This window comes from Alosa alosa, chromosome 8 (assembly GCF_017589495.1).
Source record: "Alosa alosa isolate M-15738 ecotype Scorff River chromosome 8, AALO_Geno_1.1, whole genome shotgun sequence".
NCBI lineage: Eukaryota > Metazoa > Chordata > Actinopteri > Clupeiformes > Clupeidae > Alosa > Alosa alosa.
This window is the reverse complement of record NC_063196.1, coordinates 15,478,715-15,487,712: the sequence shown is the minus strand read 5'-3', so window position 1 is coordinate 15,487,712 and position 8,998 is coordinate 15,478,715. Positions and strand designations below refer to the sequence as shown.

General features: G+C 41.2%; 1 protein-coding gene across 13 annotated transcripts in view; it reads right to left on the bottom strand.

Annotated features, from left to right (window-relative positions):
• The window catches only part of kif1ab (kinesin family member 1Ab), a 36,044-nt gene extending 34,182 nt beyond the window's left edge, over nt 1–1,862 (bottom strand). For 2 of the 13 annotated variants that reach the window (XM_048250062.1, XM_048250065.1), the window contains exon 1: nt 1,576–1,843. The gene's annotated coding sequence lies outside the window, so the exon portion shown is untranslated. Of the gene's footprint in view, nt 1–1,575 lie in introns of all 13 variants that reach the window. The other 11 variants (XM_048250067.1, XM_048250071.1, XM_048250068.1 and 8 more) reach the window with 9 other exon arrangements.
• Between the last annotated feature and the right edge of the window lie 7,136 nt (nt 1,863–8,998).

Below are 8,998 nucleotides of genomic sequence, written 5' to 3'. Positions count from 1 at the left end.
CATTCCAACCCGTGCTGACTGCTTCCTATCTGGGCCAGCCCCTCTTGCTCATGTACCACCACAGGGTGTTGTGCTGACAGCCTCCGTGCCGCCTGTCTGATTTCCTCTCCACCTCGCTCTATCTGTGAATAAACCCCTGGATACAAATGGCCGTGCATGGACAGCACTCTCTTTGTTTGCCCAGTTTCTCTGTCAACCGCACCATGGCACATCTATATACAGCACAGGGGCCTCCGTTTATAATGACCATGCAGGGTCTCTCTCTACCTCTCTCTCTCTGTGTGTGTGTGTGAGTGTTCAACTAAATGTAAGTAGGATGATTGGAATCTAAAATAAGTGTTCAAAGGCAACACTGCAACTAAAACGGCAACAGCTTTCTGTATGACATACATTAAGTAAATACATCGCCTAATAAGCGCCTTATCATCCTCACGAAATCGCCTTGCTTTACTTTGCCGGCAGGTGTCAGCGAGAACGCGCCTCAGCTCGCAGTCGAGCCTGCTGCTGTGATGAGGGTGCGTTGAGCAGCGGGAGCGCGCTTCATCAGCTGCCAAAACAATGCTATAAGCTCTTACTTCATGCGTTTGCACGCGACTGCTGTGAGTTTAACACATCTGAATGTCCGGTATGACATTAGGGTTTGTGTCATTTTGACTGCATAAGGAGATGATGAAATTTCCAGCGCAGCAATGAATGGAGCGCGCACTACGTAAACATCGTTGCTCCGACATTTCCTTTTGCTACCAAAAACATTATAACATTACAGCCACCCATTAAACACATACGCACATTCGCAATATGTCGTTACAATTGCTTATCAAGCCAACGTAGTATCGGTTTACAATTTATTTCAAGTTGAATGCTAGTCCCATGATTTCCTGTGGCTGCATATAACCACCGCAATGTAAACAACATACCGTCACATATATGCCTGCATTAAATCATCCTCCATCTTTCTGACCACATACGATTATTTTATTCTAAATAATCGCGTCTACATTTAACTGTCTTATACTAACAGTATGTAATAATACACCAAAGTAACGAACACCATACCGCGTATTCGCTCGTCTTGTGGTTAGTGCAGAATCGGCATCTACTGTGATTTCATTGACAGCGGAGATAAAAGCGTCTTGAACGGCCAGGCCGAAAACATCTGGCGTAGCACGCTATATCTACTGTTTACCACAAGAAATATCGCCAAGATGGCCATCTAGGGCAGGCCACAGCCCTGACACACACGCACGCACAACACAGCGCACATCCATTCTCTTCCCCATCACGCACAAACATCACACATTCCACACATCAAGCAGGACACAAACATCTCAGCAATGAAACACACAAATATTACATTCAAAATCATAGTATCTTGTCCAATAAATGATCACAACATACACACACACACACACACACACACACACACACACACACACACACACACACTGTATACCATCTATCAGCCTGGGTATCTGCATCTGTCCCCGCTACCAGATGATCATCAGACCTGGACTAGAACTGAACCAAATGGGCCGATCTGGGCCTGGTCAGTTGTGTGGAGGCCTGTCGTCTTACCTGGGCTCGTCGGCAGTCTCTTCCCCAGTTGGTGCTCTCTGCTGGGGGCCTGCGCTTTACCGTCGTCCCCTTGCTCTTCTGCTTCTCTCTGGCCCCTCCTGTACCTCGCTCACTTGCTCGCTCGTGTCTGTGTTTCTGTGCATGCGCGCGCGTGCATGTGTGTGTGTGTGTGTGTGTGTGTGTGTGTGTGTGTGTGTCTGTGCCTGGCTCACAGCGCCCTTGCTGACAGACCCAGGGGGGGCCTGGTACGTAACTTCAGAGAGGGAGGGAGAGAGAGAGAGAGAGAGAGAGAGAGAGAGAGAAAGAGTGGTGGGGGGGTGATGCAGAATCAGCACAGCAAAAACAACATGGCCGGCCGCAGCACTGAGTGGGCTGAACAGAGGACATTGAGCTCCAGTGATGCTGATGACATCAGCAAGAGAGGAGGGAGGGATGGAGTGGGAGAGAAATGGAGATGGAGAGAGCGAGAGGGAGGGATGATGAGAGCATAGAGAGAGAGAGAGAGAGAAAGAGGAGGGAGGGATGATGAGAGCATAGAGAGATGGAGAAAGAGGGAGGGGTGATGAGAGCAGAGAGAGAGATAGCAGAGAGAGATGGATAGAGAGAGGAGGGTTTTGGGCGGGTACCATTGTGAGAGCTGCAGTTGCAATATTCAACCACAGGATGGAAGCCTGGACACTGACAGATATGCAACAAACACACACTAAACACACCATTAAACACACACCATTACAGTTTTTTTTCCATTGCTTAAGCACAATTTTGAAAACAGGGCCGTTTTTCCCCCCCAAAACACTACACACAGGTAACACAACTCGACACGCAACACTACAGTCAACACTATACATTTATAGTATATATACAGTACACTATACATTTAAAGTACAACTCTATTTTAGTACATTTATAGAGTAGTACATTTATAGTACAACTCTATTTTGTTGTCATCACAAACACATCCATCATATAATTAAGAATTATAATGATTATAATGATTATGAATATGATAATGAATAAGGATTATGTTTGAATCAGTTACACACTAATGTACTCAATGCAATATACATTTGGCAAAACAGGTTTTCATAGGATATAGTGTATGTGTTTTTTTCTCATTTTTTTCAGAAATATTGTTCAAGTAGGATTAGAGGATAATTTACAGGAGTACAGGAATATACTGACCAAATACGACAGATAAGACCAGACCTGTACATTGACCTGTATGACATTTTTCTCTCCACATTGTGAAGTACACTACAGTTTCTTTCAATGTTCACACACAAAATCTTTGTATATCATAATTTGTTTTACAGTAAACATGTCACTATAACCCCCTATTACCTTATTACCCCATATAATAACATAACCCCATACCAAATCTGCAAAACCATACACTAATTTGACTTAATTTCATTTTTTTTTCAAAACAGTGTCTCTTTTTCCCCTTCCTCTCTGTGCTACATTGCCTTCAATTTCTGTTGTTGACAAGGGCTCATCTGTTGTACAGTGTTTAGGACGGATTGTTGAGTCTACAATTGTCTTCACACCCGATAGATGTGTTTAAACAACTTTATTTTACAGGGTCCTTGTTCCAGTGTATCTACATACTGAAGTACAGTGCAACAACCAGGGTTGGGAAGGTTACTTTTAAAATGTATTCAGATTACTGAATACTTGCCCTAAAATGTACTTTGTAACGTAATCCAATAGATTACTCAAAGTGATTAATGTATTTTGAATACTTTGGATTTCATGAACATTCTATATGAAACAGTTAGGTTATGTGAAGTTGTGAGACTCATAGTGTCAACAACCCACAATCTGCTTTACAGCGAGGATGGATTGATATACAGTATAAGCTACACTGTGTCAAAGAAGAACAGAGATGTCTTGTCTGCACATACAGTACTGTAGGCTAAAAGGCTACCACATCCCAAACAAAGTATACATAGTTTTCTTTTAATATATTTCTACAGCACAAGGGGAGTTCCATGCCAACACTGTCAAGCAACGAGAACCTATACTGCCTTAAGACATGCTGGCTGGATATAGGCCTATGGCCGACATCAAAACATATTTTACATTCTACATTCTCTGAGAGGTTTTTCATTTAGGCTAAACAGAGAGGGAAAGAGAATGGAGTGACCTAAGAGATACATACATGTAGGCTACATGGTGTAGTTAAAAAAATATTTGAATTTGAGTTTAAAAAGGCATGGCGTACATGTTATAATGATTTACAATGTAATCCTTTAAACATATCAGTGTAACTGAATCTACTTAAATGTATTTAAATACAGTTACTCATATTTTGCATTTTAAATGTGTGATCTGGAATACATGTTTATTTCCCAACACTGGTAAAAACATTATGTAATATCACATACTTGTGTTGTCCATACATAATGTATTTTTTCATTAATACATGTATAATAAGAATACTTTGCCAAAGTGGCCTCTCTCTTTGGCGAAGGAAAAAAGTGTCTATGGGGTAAAGTTTGGGACTCTTGACACCCAAACATTAAAGCGTAACTCGGGAGTGAAAACAACCTAGGGTCTATTTACGGTAGTTAACTAAATTTGGAAGTGTACACAGAAGTTATAACAAGACCTGTATCTGAAGGAAGCAAATTGACTGGCTTTGTGTGCCGGTAGTGTCAAATCAGTGGGCACGTTTGATCTTGCAGTACACGTCTAATAATCTGTAGGAACACAAAAATACATTATGTATGGACAACATAAGTACTGTATGTGATATTACATATTACACTGGAACAAGGAACCCGTAAAATAAAGTGTTACCCAATTGGTTCATGGGTGTATTTTGGAAGGTAGTGCCTTGAAATTGCAAAAAGGAGACATTATTTGAAATGTCTGTGTCCAAAAAAGAGAGATGTGTTCAGCGTTTTGTAAATCAATGTGTGTACCTTAAACAGCCCTTTATTTATATAACCCCAAAACAGAAAAAGTTGGGACGTTGTGTAAAATGCAAATAAAAACAGAATGTCATAATATACAAGTCTTGTAAACCCATATTTAGCAGCAAAAAGGACATAGACAACATATCAAATGTTGAAAATAAAAATTTGGACTATTTCATGGAAAGCATATGTTAATTTTAAATTTGATGCCAGCAACATGTTTCAAAAAAAGTTGGGACGGGAGCATGTTTACCACTGTGCTGCTTCACCTCTTCATTTAACACAATTAAATGTGTTTAGGAACTGAGGAGACCATTTGCTAGAGTTTTGATAATGAAATGTTGTCCCATTACTCCCCGATATAGGATTTCAGTTGCTCAACAGTATGGGGTATTCTTAGTCATGCTTTCCATTCCATTATGCACCTAATTTGACAAATCTGGACTGCAGACAGGCCATCTTAGCACCTGGACTCTTCCTCTATGGAGAAATACTATTTAAATATGTGCAGAATTCATTTTGGCATTGTTTTCCTGAAATATTCAAGGTCGTCCCTGGAAAAAACATTGCCTGGATGGCAGTATATGTTGCTCAAAACCTGTATACATCATTCAGAATTGATTGTGCTTTGCCAAATGTGCAAGATGCCCATGCTGTAGGCATTAATGCTCCTCCACACCGTCATAGATGTTGGGTTTCGAACTGAGCACTAAAACAAGTTGGATAGGTTGGATACTTGGAAAGGCCCTCTCCTCTTCAGCCCAGATGAGTCCATGATTTCCAAAAAGAATAGCAAACTTTGATTGGTCTAACCACAGGACCTTTTTCCATGTTACCTCAGTCCATTTTAAACAAGCTCAGGCCCAGATAAGAGGGTGGTATTTTCTGTATCATGTCTTAATACAAATTTAGCTGTTACAATTTTGGCTGAGTTTTTGAATTGAGTATCAAACTGTGCACATAGACAATGGTTATTCAAGGTTTTCCTGAGCCCATACAATGACAGGTCTGAAAACAGGTCTGGTGTTGATGCAGTGCCATCTGAGGTCCAAAAGACCACGGCCATCCAATTTGTTTTTCAGCTATTTCCCCTGTTTGCAAAGATTTCTCTGGATTCTTTGAATGTTTTAATAATATTATGTCCTGTCGACGATGAACTCCCTAAATATGTCACAATTTCATGTCTAGAAGCATTAAAATGACATTGTTTCATCATTTGTGCACACAGGTTTACACAGAGTGATGAATACCCCTACATCTTTACTTCAAAGAGACCCTGCCTCTCTGGGATGCTCTTTTTCATACCCAATCGTGTTGCCAGTTACCCTAATTGTGAAACATTCTTCCTTTTGTTTTCTTTATCATTACACAACTTTTCCAGCATTTTGTTACCCCCGTCCCAACTTTTTTTTTAAACATGTTGCTGGTATCAAATTCAAAATTAACATATATTTTCCATGAAATAGTCAAATTTGTCATTTGATATGTTGTCTGTGTCCTTTTTGCAACTAAATATGAGTTTAAGAGATTTGCAGATTATTACATTCTGTTTTTATTCACATTTTACACAACGTCCCAACTTTTTCTGTTTTGTGGTTGTACATTAAATAGTCTTAAAGGGGTGGTTCAGGATTTTGGACATAGGACCTCATTTCCAAGTTAGCAAGTGTGATATTTATCAGTGGAGACCGTTTTCAACACGTTTCATCCAGTCCTTCTAGTTGCGGAGTTCACAGGTGCTAGGCTTGGGGCAGCTGTGGCCTACTGGTTAGGGCTTTGGGCTTGTAACCGAAGGGTTGCCGGTTCGATCCACGACTCAGTAGGACAAATGTGGGCGGGGGAAATGGTTGAGCACTGCTCTTCCATGCCCACATCCACGGCTGAAGTCCCCTTGAGCAAGGCACCTAACTCCTCACTGCACCTGGTTAGTGTGTGCTTCACCTCATTGTTCAATATGTGTATTTCACTAATTCACGGATTGGGATAAATGCAAAGACCAAATTTCCCTCACGGTATCAAAAGACTATATATGCTTATGCCATGCTAGCGCAAGTCAACAGTATGTGTTAGCCTGCCACTAAAAACAGTCTTACCCACTCCACAGTACACCCGGAACAAATAAATTATAACGCCAGACTATAAAGTCTCTTAATCTTAGACTGGGAAGTCATTTAAGTTCCTGTGGGTGTAATGGCAGGTGTCTGAATATTCTTGACTACTGAGTTTATAGCTGTAAATAGCACCAGTCCTCGGCACTGAAGGCCTGGCTGATTTAGTGTCGTGCCAGTGCAGGCTCTGGTAGTGCTGTTGCCGGAGTTCAAAAAGTACCAGAGCTACCTTTATAGCTGCTGCGCCATTACAGTTTTTCATAATCGCTGAAACACATTTTTTGGAACCTTCCACCCTTTTTTTTAGCTTGAGTGCCAGGCTACCCTTTATTCAAAACTAAAGAAAAAAGCCCCTTCTCACACTACCTTGTGGTCATTACACACACTACATCAAAAAATGGAAAAGGAAACACACAGTGTTCAGGGCAGGGCATACAGCTCCATGAGAAATGTTCATGGTTTACAATACAATCCATTTTGCATCTAAAAAACCAAACAAAATAATAATGAATTCTACACTACTGTACCCTTGAAATCCAGAATTCTCACGAGAGCACAACTTGAATTTATTACCCATGCCCTTGGAGCCGAGCTGCACCAATCACATCTGTGTATCTGATATAGGCGGGCCAGAGGCTAGCTAAACAGATGACGACAGCATTACCCATGCCGTTGGAGCCGAGCTGCACCAATCACATCGGTGTATCTGATAGAGGCCAGAGGAAAGATAAATAGATGAAGATGATATTTTCAAATGCATGCTTGGTGCTGCCCCTCGAGTTGGGCGATTTTCATTACTCATAGCCAGATGCTAAATCTTTCTAGATTTAGGTCTGGATTTCCAGGCTACATTTACTGTAAATTCAGTAAAGATAAAGTATTGGCAAAGGTACTGGAAAAGACAAACATTGCAGTACTGTAAATGAGATGTAGATTACAGTCTACAATATACTCTGAATTCCTCACTGATAGTTTCTGTCCATTGCTGATATGTTCAGCAACCTGTTTGCACTCTGAAGTAGTTTACATTGGTTGTGCATGTGTTTAACTTATGACTTCTGTGCTTTCAAAATTATGTTTTATTGCATGAGAATGTGTTTAACATTTAGAGTTTAGCAAAAAGAGTCAAAGAGATCTGAAAATTGTGTTTTAATAGGTGAAAACTATTCATGGCTTTGCCAAAAGATGTTCAGGCAACTGAGCATTTGGTTCGGAGAATGGATTTTAGCAATTGTGTTTTGGCAATTGTGAAAAACTGTAACAGTCATGATCACTCCTGTGAGCACATTTAACTATAGTGACCAGGTTGTCCTGCTTTTCACATACTGAGATAATGTCCCATATTTTCATTGGTGATATGGACTCCAATGTTCAGAAATGAGACATCACGCATGTGTATTCTTCTTACTTGTCTGGCACCTGAGCCTCTTCTGCTGTTTCTACTCTAGTGTTTAATAGTGCTACGTCAAAAGCAGCCACCTGACTCATTCTAATGTAACACAGCCAAGCTTTTCTAAAAAGCCTGGCTTCCGTCCAGTGGCTGAAAAGAGACCGTGAGAGTGACGAGACTCTGACGGCCATCAATCAAAGTTTGCTGACACACTCACAACTCTTCTGCTACGTCACCAAACCAAACTTATACAGCCTTTTACAAACCAAAAGGCAGTATATGTGCTGCTTATTCAGTTGGTCATACAGAATTAGTTTTAAATTACTTCTCAGTGTTGGTAACGTGTTTCCATCTCTTTACCCCATGCCTTGTAAGAATGTGTGTGTGTGTGTGTGTGTGTGTGTGTGTGTGTGTGTGGCAATGCCATTACACTTCCACCTTTGAGAGGGAATAATTTTTGTTGCATCATCTGCTTGAACCAGCTACAGGCTGTTCTTGGGCAATGGCCACACACACACAGGCATAACATGGATGCAGGTACAAACCAGTCTGCAACAACGTGTTCCTTTGGGCACTCGTCCCATTCCCATCCGCCCCCCCCCCCACCCCCCCACCCCCAAATGTGTGTGCACGCACAAACACACACAAACAGGTCCATACCAGCATGTCTCAACTGCCCAACGAACTACCAAGGTTACAGATTACCTAAATAAACCTTTCATACCCAAACCTCTTACCTCTTGCCCTACAAACAGAGCCACAGTTACTTACACACACACACACACAGAGACAGGGAGAGTTGGGAGGATCACAGAAAAAACATCGTCTAGCCAATCTAGAGTCGTAGAAACAGTGAACTCCTCTCAGACAGTCCATGTCATTCCCCACCTCTCTGCAACCAGACAAGCCAATCAATACCCAACGCACGACCCAAGCACGCACACACAAACTTAAGATTTACATTAAAAATATTGTGTAACCAAGTGACCATCATGTTCTTTTAG